The sequence below is a fragment of the Apium graveolens genome, chromosome 8, assembly GCF_009905375.1.
Source record: "Apium graveolens cultivar Ventura chromosome 8, ASM990537v1, whole genome shotgun sequence".
NCBI lineage: Eukaryota > Viridiplantae > Streptophyta > Magnoliopsida > Apiales > Apiaceae > Apium > Apium graveolens.
The window spans coordinates 116,441,356-116,453,966 of NC_133654.1; the positions used below are offsets into that span (position 1 = coordinate 116,441,356).

The 12,611-nt window shown below is 33.7% G+C and overlaps 1 pseudogene; it reads right to left on the reverse strand.

Moving 5' to 3' along the window:
- Positions 1-2,488: 2,488 nt before the first annotated feature.
- On the reverse strand, positions 2,489-12,321 carry LOC141679893 (chloroplastic lipocalin-like; annotated as a pseudogene).
- Between the last annotated feature and the right edge of the window lie 290 nt (positions 12,322-12,611).

The following is a 12,611-nucleotide window of genomic DNA, read 5'->3' on the forward strand; positions in this document are numbered from 1 at the left end:
ATTTTTTGATGCAATCCACTAGACCATAAGTGGCCTATTGTTACAGTTAAAAAAGTGTTATTGAAGGCCAAAAAGTGTGGCTGTAAGTTAAAAAAAAGGCTATGGTTATACTTTTGTGAAGAAACAGTTTGAAACCAATGTGGTCGTTATATTAGGGGTCTATGGTTACACTTTTCAGTTTTTAGATTACATTGACAAAACTGTGCCCATAGACTTATAGTCACACAATTATTTTGTTTTTTACATCAAATTGTTGTTACCAAAAAGCCTTTTTTGAAAAACTCTGTTTTCATTGGTAACACTTTTTATATATGGTAACATGTTTTTAATATACATTATTTAGCTTTGCTATCATTTTTTGTTGGCTTTACCTACACTTTTAAAGTATTACTAACATCAAATTGTGACCATTTACATCACAGTGGCAACACATTAAAAGGCTATGCTAACACTTTATTTAAAAAAAGACAATATAGTGTTTGAAAATACCGCTTCCCGTTACATAACCAACAATCATTTCAATCCAAAATCCACAATGACAATCCAATACATAAGAAGCCAAAATATAACTACTGCCAACAATATGTCCAAGGCAATCCAAATAAACTACTACCAACAATCCAAGGCAAGAAAAATAACTTGATACCATCTAATACCAATAATATATAGCTAAGTACCCTGGCCAAATTTAAGTACCATTTCCAACTTAAAAACGTACTAGTTCATAAAATTTAAAGGGTGACCATGACAACTTCTACCCAGACTTATCCAATCAGGTAAGATGGCTGGTGTTCCTTGGCACCGTGAACCAATTCATTGGCAGCGTCAACACCATAAGTTTGCAAAGTTTTTTGGAGCCCATGATGGTTGTCAGAGCAGCACCTCCTTTTGTCGAAATGCCTTGGTTGATCTTCCAAGAGCATTAGGGGAAAAAATCTAATAATACATCAGATGTAAAATGCTACTTCATTTGGATAAAAGTTATAGACCCTGGTGATGTGAAAGATCCTATTTAATTATATTAAAAGGATATTTCACATCATAGGGAGTTTTATTCGAATGATGTTGCATCTTACATCTGATGCAATATGAGATTTTTTCACGTCTTCCACTTTCCATGCTGGCCTAAGTCAAAATTAACATGTCAGAGAGTGAGATAACACATTTGATTCGAACATGAACTATGAAGAAAATTTACCTCTAAATTTCTTAAAAACTTACTTATAGTTCAATTACATTCACTAGATTGTGGAGGTTTACTAGGACCTTGCCTTCAAACCCATTCCTATCAAGCCGACTGTTTCAGATTAAATTATATGTCATGATCAGGAATTAAGGATTGTATCTAGAGAAAAGTGGAAGTGTATCTTTAACAAAATTAGGTGATTTTGTGTGGCAAAGATAACTCACAGAACTTCCAGTGTCTGAATTTCTGCAATTAAATCAGGAATGCTGCCACCCAATCATTTTCCATCAAATATCCTGCATTGTTACACAAAAAAGATTAGTGTAATAATTAACAAAGTAACAAAAATAGTGATCCTCAATTGTTTCTTAACATACACGTGTATAAGTACCATGTCTGTGATGAAAAGTTCTTCAGGTAATCAACCTGTAAGCTGATTTTTGTTGAAATAGCTACAAGAATTTTGTACATTGGACAACACAAGGCTTTAGAAATAATGACCTGTTGTTCATGATAACAAAATATGTGGCTTGCACTTATTAGGAGAGTACGTAGAATAGACTTACAAATGCTTTGCCTTTTTGAGAGAGTTTAAGCCTTTCGAAGCAATTGTTGATGTAGGGATAGATCCTCTTAACTGATTATCTGCCAGGGCTAACTAGTAGAGGTTTGAGAGCTTACCAAGAGCATGAGGAATAACCCCAGTGAACAATAATTATGTTAGGTTACTTTAATCTTCCTCTAAGGCAACAACATCATCCAAATTAGAAACGTTCTCCTTTGCCATGCTAAAGGCTCATCTGTATACTGAAAAGTAATAAATCGAATATACAAAATTACAAGCACGATAGACCTACAACAAAATAGTGGAGTTAAATCTAGTAATCCTTTGAGTATATTAATCAATTTACCTAAAAATATGTTAACTAAAAACACTAATTTAAAATTTGTCCCAAAATCTATGTTGAAACCAAAATACATCAGGGATTGTGATAACAACAATACTCCTGTCACGGACCGGGGACCCTTAGACTAAACCATTTGGCTGCTTTGGGATGCTTAAAAATTTCTCTTGCAAAAAGAATTTGAAACTGGATGGTTTCTAAATAGGTTAAGTTCAATGCATCTATATACGTAAGTAACTAAATAAGATTCAAGTTCAAAGATTATTTAGTAGGATGATCTCCGTTTTTAGCTTATATTATTTCAAAACCATTAATCAGTGTTTTAGGAAACATTCTAAAGACCCTAGTCTAATGAGTGGAATGAAAATTTAATAAATTTCAAGAGAATACAAAATGTCTAAAGACAACAGGAGATTACCTGAATAAAGCTCTTGTCTTTTGCCCCAGAGACAAGAGCATAATTGTCATAATCAGTAGCAATCACATCATAAGGTTCCTTAGGAATGAACGACAATGTCGAAAATCGTAGATAACACTTCCCTTTTACCATTTCTAGCTTCTCTAGATCTGTTACAATTTTCTCCAGATCTTTATATGAGAGACACTGAACATTAACCCTTATACCAGTGATATATCCATCTGGACCCCTATGAACACAAACCGTATCAACCTGGATTGCAGCATTTTTCTCGTTAAATGTATAAACTCCCTGAGATGGAATAATTCATTGATCAGAAAGATAAACCTACCTTTTAAAGTTCCATATAGTGAATAATAAGGAAAAAGACCGTCATTTTGTTATTATGCAGTATTACATGTCAAATGTTTTATACAGTTGTGGCTTATCTCTAAGCAGTAAATATGATATTATGTCTCTGATTAAATGATAAAGAGGTCTAAACATTTAGTATGCTTCAAGAGGTCTAAACATCTAGTCTACTTCAATACCAATTTTTTAGGTCATACTTTACACAATCCGCAACAAAGTATATTAGCATCTGTTGATGTAGTAGCAATTGAAGTCACAGCCTATGTGAAATAAACCAAGCTCCGTATTATCGCCAAAAAGAGTTTTGCGATGAAAAAGCACACACTTACAGTTCTTGATAATTGTGTGAAAAAATAGTTACATTATGCATTTACCTGTGTGTAATGACAATCTTCTTGCCCTGCTCCTCATCCACGCTTCAGTAAAGCAACTTCGAACCATCTCCCTAAATATCTTACTAGATCAAAGTTCTTTGTTGTCATATCTTTCGTCATCATCATCATTCCTATTTATCTTCAGATATTGTGTCAATTGGAAGACTTGGCAGAGTATCTGACATATTTGTAAGTCCATATACGTGCTGGTGATGAGTAAGATCTGCCCCCAAAACCTATAAAGGAGAATCAAATACGGTTCAACAATTATTCAGTTTAAAGTCAATGCTATTATCCTTGCATAATCCTCCTAATTTACAGGTCTGTGCTCCATGAAGAAGAGATTTTAGACTGAGAACAACTATTTTGCACCTCTGAAAAAGTTGAGAACAATTGTTTTATACATTCTACAGCATAACTTGCTTAAAGAAATTATGTAAAACTTGTAAGAAAAACACAAACCTAGGTTGTATGAGAGAGTAGTACAAAAGATGCAGCGATCCTAGATAATGCATTTCTAACCGCAACTTTATTTAATAAAAGATTCTCCTCAGCAGAGCTTGTTATTTTAATCCTTCCTGCCTCCCCTCTTTTTAAACAAATCAATGAAAGAACAAATCAACCTTGTGTATTAATCAAACCAATGTATAATATGACTAAATTTCTAAAATGTAGCTCAAAAAAATGTGTAGTATGACTAAATTAAACCTATAGCTCCGAACCTCTTATAGCAAGCAAATAATAAGCATCGTTCAACCAAAGAGTAAGCATCATTAAAAATAATTAAAAGCATTTCATATGCTCAAAATCAATTAAAATATATACATAATACCATGTATAAATCTGACAAATGGGTCACCATCATGAGATAAAAATGAGAGATTAACAATAATTCTAAATATACAATAATCATATGCGACTTATCAAGTATTAAGTTAGAGAGAATAGAATTACAAGTTGCGAAAAGAGATGGACCAGAGAGAGATGAAAGCGCTATCAACCACGTCGTGAACATGAATCTGAGTTGAAGACCCGATTAATAGGGAGCAAAAACCCAATTGAAGCCCTAAGGAAGAGTGAGCGATGGACTGATAAAAACCCGATTTTTGAACAAGAAAACCCCATTGCAGTGATGTCCCAAATTGATTTACTGTAAATCAATTGAGAAGCCCTAATGAAACAAGAAGACCTAATGAAGACCCGATTGAAGAATTCAGAGACCTGATAGATAGTAAGATAAAAAATTTTAGAGAGAAAAAATTTAAGAAAAGTGAGGGAGAACTCGGAGAAGAGAATATGAGAGTTGTGTGAGATGGGTTTTGTTAGTTTTAGGATAAAAGTAAAATTTTAATAAATTTAATTCCCCCACTCTTGTGTTTATAAAAATTTAGATTCCCCGCTTATGTTTTTCATACAGACCCTCTGAAATTTTAATTTTTAGCCACATCTTTTAAAGACCAATGGTAACATCAATTTTTGTGTAACAGTAGATGCCTAATTTTCTCTACGGTTACACTAAATGACACCAATGATTACATTGAAAAAAAGTGTAACCATAAATAACCAAAAATAATTTTAACGCACCTATGGCCACATTTTAGCTGGTTATACTGAAAAAACCGTTACAACAGGCCATATATGGTGTAGTGTTCCTTTTAGCAAGAAATTTATGGAACTTCTTGGTCAGGAGTGTGATTTCCTCATCAAAATTATGAAGAGATTCATCTGCGTCTGTATTAAGTGCCAATGTATTTTTCTGAGGAACATCATCTTCTTCATCATATATGCGAAGCTGATTCTTAAATTCTTCTAATATACTGAAAAATGGAAGATTTCCATAGTAGAAAGAAGAGTCGAATCCTGAAGTATGGTGGCTTTAGGGGCAAATTTCTTTGGCATAGATATGAGAATTTTCTGATTGATTTCGGATTGTGGAATCGTCCTTTCCAGAAGAGATATAGAATTCATCAAGGTTAAGAACCTTCCTTGAGCATCTTTGACGCTTTCATCTCTTTCCAACTTGAAACTTTCATAATCACTCATTAGCATACTAAGTTTGACTTCGCATACCTTAGATGTACTTTCATGGCTGACTTTGATTATGGCACCCTCCAAACCCTGGTCAGAATTTTGGGTTCAACAACACACACACACCATATATAAACATGTTTATAATAATAATATATGTAAAGACCCTACTTACCATGACCACGGATCGCAACAGTTCAAAGTATGTCCAAGAGCCGCAACCTTATTTATTACAATGTACCAACTCCCAAATTTATTTATCTTACAACTCAAGTAAAACTATATTATAAACTTTTAACACAAACTAAGTCACAAATCTTCCGCTAATTTATTCCATTTCAACCTAGAAACCTAGCTCGTGCACTCAACTGGGGATTCTGGCTACCACCAGTTTCCTTTTTAACTGGAAAAGAACATAAACAGATTTGCAAGAGTGAGCTAACTAGCTCAGTAAGTTATAATGACAGTCACCGAGATTAGTAATGATCAATTGAAATAATACAAGGAATCAATTTTCCTGATAAGCAATGTTTAGAATTGCATATTCACTTTCATTTTTAAAAACCAAGGTTAGGTTGCTGATCAGTCACGCACTAACCCCAAGCAAGGCTCCCATCTTTGCTCTATATAGTGGATCCAAGGCACACATTGGCCTATCATGACCACGAATCTGGTCGACCACGAATCTAATACATATTTAAAAAAATAATCAAATTCTTTAATAATAACATGATAACAATGTAATTCAATATACTGAACGATATACAACATTTATCTTGAAGTATAGGGTGATTCACAATACCCTGAAGGTATAACAAGGTAAATAGGAAGATTTACTTTCAATCCTGGGGAAGGATGAGAATGTAGAAGACCAAGGGTTCAACGATTACAAGGATTAGTCTTCTGTTATACAAGGTATAAAGGTTCGTATGTTAAGCAATGGTATATCAAGAATCATTATGTGGTAGATATGTATTTGTGAAGTAGTATCGTATATGTGAGGTTTGTATTTAAGAATTCAGCTACGGTTTACAAAGGATAAGGCATATTGCACAAGATCAATAATAATAATCATAATTTAGGGTTAAGTACTTCAAAGTACTTACAATATAGAATAAGAATTATATGGAATAATTGCAACATATTGAAGAGAGTTCAAAAATACTTGAAATACATTACAAGAAAGAGCAGAAACACTTGCCTTATCAATCTGCTTTTACTTTACTAACACTTGTCAATTGGTTCCCAATCACTGACCACTTGGTTTCCCTTTCTACGTCTCTCTTCCTCTGTTAGACATCATATGTACTTATCAATACTACTTATCATTCGTTTCACCCAAATCTGACGTACGGATTGAAAGTTACAGCAAAAACCGTCAAACAATGCACATATTGTCATATTATACATTAATCGGATCACATAGAGCACATAGCACGTAAGATATTCGATCAAAATATTTTTTTCAGAGAAGAATCGGGTTTAAAATGATTTTCTAAGTCATTTTATAATTAAATAACTTTTACATGATTTAATAATAATATTGAGCCTTGAAAATAGTTTACAATAATATATTAAAGCTCAAAACTAATTTTCGAGATTTTTAAATCCAAATAAATAATTAAATCTAATTAAATAATCAATTAACATTAATTAGTAACTAATTAAATTAAATAATAAATTAACATTTAAATTAATTGACTAATTAAATAACTAATTATCAATAAAAATTAATTAATTAATTAAGATTTATTTTTTACTTAAAAATAATTTTTTAGAAAATAAATAATGAATTTTGGAATTTTTAAAATGATAAGAATCAATTTCTAAAAATATTATAATAAGAAAATAAAATTTTTGAAAATAATTTAAAAATAAATCTAATATTTATAAGGTTTTAAAATATCAGGGACTAAAATACAAATTTGGCCAAGCTGTAGGGGTGTTTTTGCAATTTGGTCATCCCCGTCCTCCTTCACCGGTGGTCGCCATTAACGGCGACCCCGAGCTCGCCGGGAAACATCAATCAAGCCCAGAACTCGACCAAATTCATGGGGATTTATCTACACTTCTCCAGGAACTCAATTATGCAATCAAATCGAGTTAACAATCAACAAATCGGTCGGAAACTCAACAGGAAAGCCCGCTGCTGCCGCTGCTTTAGTTTTTTCCAATGAACGCCTTCCAGGAATCATTTTTTTATTCCGTATATATCATTCGAATCGTCTTTCGACGAGCTAGAACTTGGTACAATCAATTTCAAACTATAACCCCTAACAAAGAAACACCCAATTTCCAATTGTAAATATTCATAGCTATAAAACCTCGTTCTTCAATTCGAGAATCAAATAGCATTTTCAACATGTTATTGAACTCCAAATCAATCATATGATATACCAAAATGATGAGGACAAAATTATCTACATGATGCAAGTATCAAATCATATAAACAACATCAACATCAAAAATTCCTATTTCAATTATTAATTAATTTGAAATAAAACAAATAAATAAGATCAAAATATTGACTCTAAAATAACTTTTCAAGAGCTTCGATTCGGTATATGGCATGCTCGATTTTCGAATTCGATAATGTCTTCGTTTTTGGTTTTGATTTTCAAGAACATAATGATTTTATGGGTTTTTCTCTATAATTTTTCGATTTTCAATGATCGATTATGATTATACGAATAAAATGAAATAAGAAATAGGCTATTTATATTTATGAAATATTAATACGAGTTGGATCGTATTGGGTCAAAAAATAAGTTACTTAGCCGCTAAGTAAAATAAAAACAATCTGATTGGATATCTGTTTTTGATAACTATCAAAACTGCGTACATGTTTTGACTTTATCTTATACGAAGATAATGCAATAATATCCCGTCTCTCGAAAAATAAGTTACTTAGCCGCGTACGGGTCAAACTGTAATCCGGATCGAAAGAGTCAAAACACAGAAAATGTCCGGAATAATCAGATTAGGTTAGAAAAGAGTTTTCCGAAGAGTTTTGGGTTGTAAAAATGTAAAAACGGTTGAAGTTGGACGATTTCCGGTTTTATAAAATAGTTTGTAATTTTTCAAAAAATATTTAATAAATTCATAAATCATTTGAAAATCATATAACAATCCAAAAATTACCAGAAAAATATGACAATTATCTATATTTTATTCTGGACATAATAAATTAACGTACCTATACTTTACCATATATAAACATCCAGATATCAATACCAATCATTAGATAATTCACCAAAAATCACATAATAATCACATAATAATTATTTTTTGATAAAAATAATTACACGCTATGTCCCGGATATTACATCCTCCTCTTTTAAAAGAATTATGACCTCAGAATCTCCTTAGTAAACAACTGAGGGTACTTTTCTCGCATATCGCTTTCTAGATCCCAGGTTGACTCTTCAACCTTTGGGTTTCTCCACAATACTCTTACTAAATTTACAACTTTATTTCTCAATACTTTCTCTTTCCTTTCTACAATCTTTATTGGCTAATTCTCAGTTACATGCCTAGAATTTGGATTATATTTCTTATGCATCGATATGTGAAAAAAATTATGAATGTGCTCCATGTGTGGGGGTAACGCCAACTCGTATGCTACCTTGCTTACATGTTTCAAAATTTCAAAAGGTCCAACGTATCTAGGACTCAGCTTTCCTTTCTTTCCAAATCTTTACAATCCTTTCCACAGTGATACTTTCAGTAACACTGGATCTCCTTCTTTGAATTCCATATCCTTTCTAGATTGATCTGCATATTTCCTTTGATGATCTTGTGCTGCAATTAGCCTTTTACGAATAGCCTCAACAACTTCCTTTGTCTATTGTACAAATTCAGGTCCAAGTATTTTACGTTCACCGACTTCATCCCAATATACTCGTGATCGACATTTGCGTCCATAAAGAGCTTCATAGGGAGGCATTCCGATACTGGCGTGATAACTGTTATTATAAGCAACTCCACTAAGGGCAAATGTTCATCCCAATTTCCTTTAAACTCGATGGCATAAACACGTAGCATGTTTTCAATTGTTTGGATTCTTCTCTCACTTTGGTCATTAGTCTGCGGATGATAAGCCGTACTCATGTTGAACTTAATTCCCAAACACTCTTGGAAACCTCTCCGAAATCTTAAATTGAATCGTGAATCTCGATCCGATACAATAGACACATAGACTCCGTGATGAACTACTATTTCTTTCAAATACATGTGAACTAACTTATCCAGTGAAAATATTTCATTAATAGGCAAGAAATGAGCTGATTTAGTTGGTTTGTCCACTATAACCCAAATGGCATCATGGTTCGCTTTCGTCCTTGGTAATCAAACTATAAAATCCATAGCGATGTGCTCCCACTTCCATTATGGAATCTCTAGTGGTTGTAACAATCCACTTGGTCTCGATGCTCCGCCTTAACACTTTGACACGTGTAACATTTTCTAACCCATTCTGCAATTTCTCTCTTATGCCTGGCCATAAATAATTCTCTTTTAAGTCTTTGTACATCTTGGTACTTTCCAGATGAATGGAATACTTTGAGTTGTGAGCTTCCTGTAGATTTTCATTCTTCAATTCTACCACTGGTGGAACCAAAATTCTGGAAGAAAATCTGAGAATGCCTTGATCATCCTTTTGAGTGCATAATTCTTCTCCTACTAATTGATTGATATCCTGATCCATTATTTCCTCTTGGCATTTTTTTAGTTTTTCCAACAATTATGGTTGAAAAGTCATACTATACATTTTTGCTTCATCGGGTTTGCAAATTCTGACGTCCAATTCCAATTTCTAAAATTCCTGGTATAACTCTTCAAGTACTGATAACATGTTCAATCTTTCCTTTCTTCTTAACACATCCGCCACCACATTTGCTTTTCCTGGGTGATAGTTAATCATGCAATCATAGTCCTTGATCAACTCCAACCATCTTCTCTGTCTCATGTTAAGTTCTTTTTACGTGAATATGTACTTAAAATCTTATGATCTGTATAGATCTCGTATTTTTCTCCATATAAATAATGTCTCCAAATCTTCAAGATGAATATTATTGCCGCCAATTTCAAATAATGAGTAGGATACTTTTGTTCAGTTGTTTAGACGCATATGCAATAAGTTTATCATGTTGCATCAAGACACAACCTAATCCCTTATGAGAAGCATTACTATAAATTAAGAAATTTCCTTGATCATCTAAAAGTGATAAAACACGTGTCGTGACCAATCTCTTCTTCAATTCTTGAAAAATTTCTTCACACTTCTCGTTCCATATTAACTTCTCAATTTTCCTGGTAAGCTTTGGCAAAGGTGTCGCAATCTTCAATAAATCTTGAACAAATCTTCAATAATATCCCGCTAATCCCAAGAAACTTCTCACTTCTATTGGTGGCTTTGGCCTTTCCCAATTCATAATGGCTTCAATCTTCGCCGGGTCCACTTTGATCCCTTCATTACTCAATATATCTCCTAAGAATTGAACTTCCTATAACCAAAACTCACACTTTAAAACCTTGGCATATAACTTCTCCTTTTTTAAAATTACTAAATATATCCTTAATTGTTCTGCATGGTCTTCCGTTGAGTTAGAGTAAATCAAAATATCTTTGATATACACAATGACAAACTTCTCCAAATATTCCTTGAAAATTATGTTCATCAAGTCCATAAATGTAGCTATGGCATTGGTCAATCCGAAAGACATCACTAAGAATTCATAATGATTATACCTTGTTCTGAAAGCTGTCTTTGTATATCTTCAGGTTTGATCTTTAACTGGTGATACCCTGATCTCAAATCAATCTTAGAAAAATACTTGGCTCCTTTCAGCTGATCATATAAATTATCGATTTGAGGTAGTGGATAGTTGTTCTTAATCGTAAGCTTATTGAGTTCTCGTTATTCGATGCATAACCTCATGCTTCCATATTTCTTCTTAAGAAATAGTACCGATGCACCCCATAGGGATACACTGGGTCAAATTACTCCTTTCTCTAACAATTCTTGCAATTCCTTTTCAAATTCCTTCATTTCCACTAGCGTCATTCTATATGGGGATACTGATTGCAAATTCGATTTCTCTATCGGGAGGAAGTCCTGGTAACTCGTCTGAAAACACGTCTGGAAATTCATTTACCACTGGAATGTCTTCAAATTTTGCTGGCTCCTGACTTCCATCTATCATATAAGCAATAAAATGATCGCATCCTTGTTGTAGTAACTTTTTAGCTTGAATCATCATCACGAACTTCTTCGCTTGTCTCTGACCTCTCAATGTCACCACTTTCTCGTCTAGCGTCTTCAAGATTTAATTTATTATTACGATAGTGTATCTGGGCATCGTGCTTAGATAGTTAGTCCATTGCTAAAATAACGTCAAACTCTCCTAACATAAATGGTATCAAGTCAGCATCAAACTTATTGCCAAAAATCTCAATCTCACAGCTCTTACACACTTGGTTAACATGTACATGCTCCTGATTTGCTAATTCTACCGCCATAATCTCACTTAACAATTCAACTGGATAATTTAACTTATCAACAAAATCTTTAGATATAAATGATCGAGTTGCTCCCGAATCTACTAGCACTTGAGCACATAAAGAGTTCACAGTAAGCGTACCTACCACAACATCAGTATCAATGATAGCATCCTTCACATAAATGTCATAAACTATAGCTCTTGGCGGTTCATTCACTGTTGGAGTAGCTCCCATTATTCTCAGCATATTATTGACTAGAACTGGTGTCTTGCAATCCCTTTCTATGTGTCCTGGATTTTCGCACTTAAAACATGTAAACCCATTTACTGGAACCTTGTCTGCCTGATTCCTGGTAGGCTGATCCTTCTTTGCTGGCTCTCTAGCTAACTGATTACGATACTCCCTTGAATAGTGCCCCCTCTGGTTGATCTGTAGACACCACATTCAATTTTTTGTAAACTCCACTATATTTCTTTTGACACACTTGGCAGTCTGGTAGTGCTGGCCTCCGCTGGGTCGGCTGGTTCCCAGTGTCTGGATGGTTACCTTGGCCTCCATTGCCTGTATTCTATCTGTTAAAATTTCTTCCAGGATGGAACTTGCCTTTCCTCTGATTAAAATTTGGAAACTTCCCTGCTTGGGACTTTCCTTCAATTCCCTCAAACTTCCTCTTCTTACTATCCTTCTCCTTTTTAGACATTTCACTCTCTGTCTCCGCAATCATAGCTTTCTGCACAACTCATGCATACATATCCAATTCGAATATGGCCACCTTCACTCGAATCCATGTCTTGAATCCTTGCTGAAACCTCTTAGATTTCTTCTTATTAGTGTCCACATATGATGGT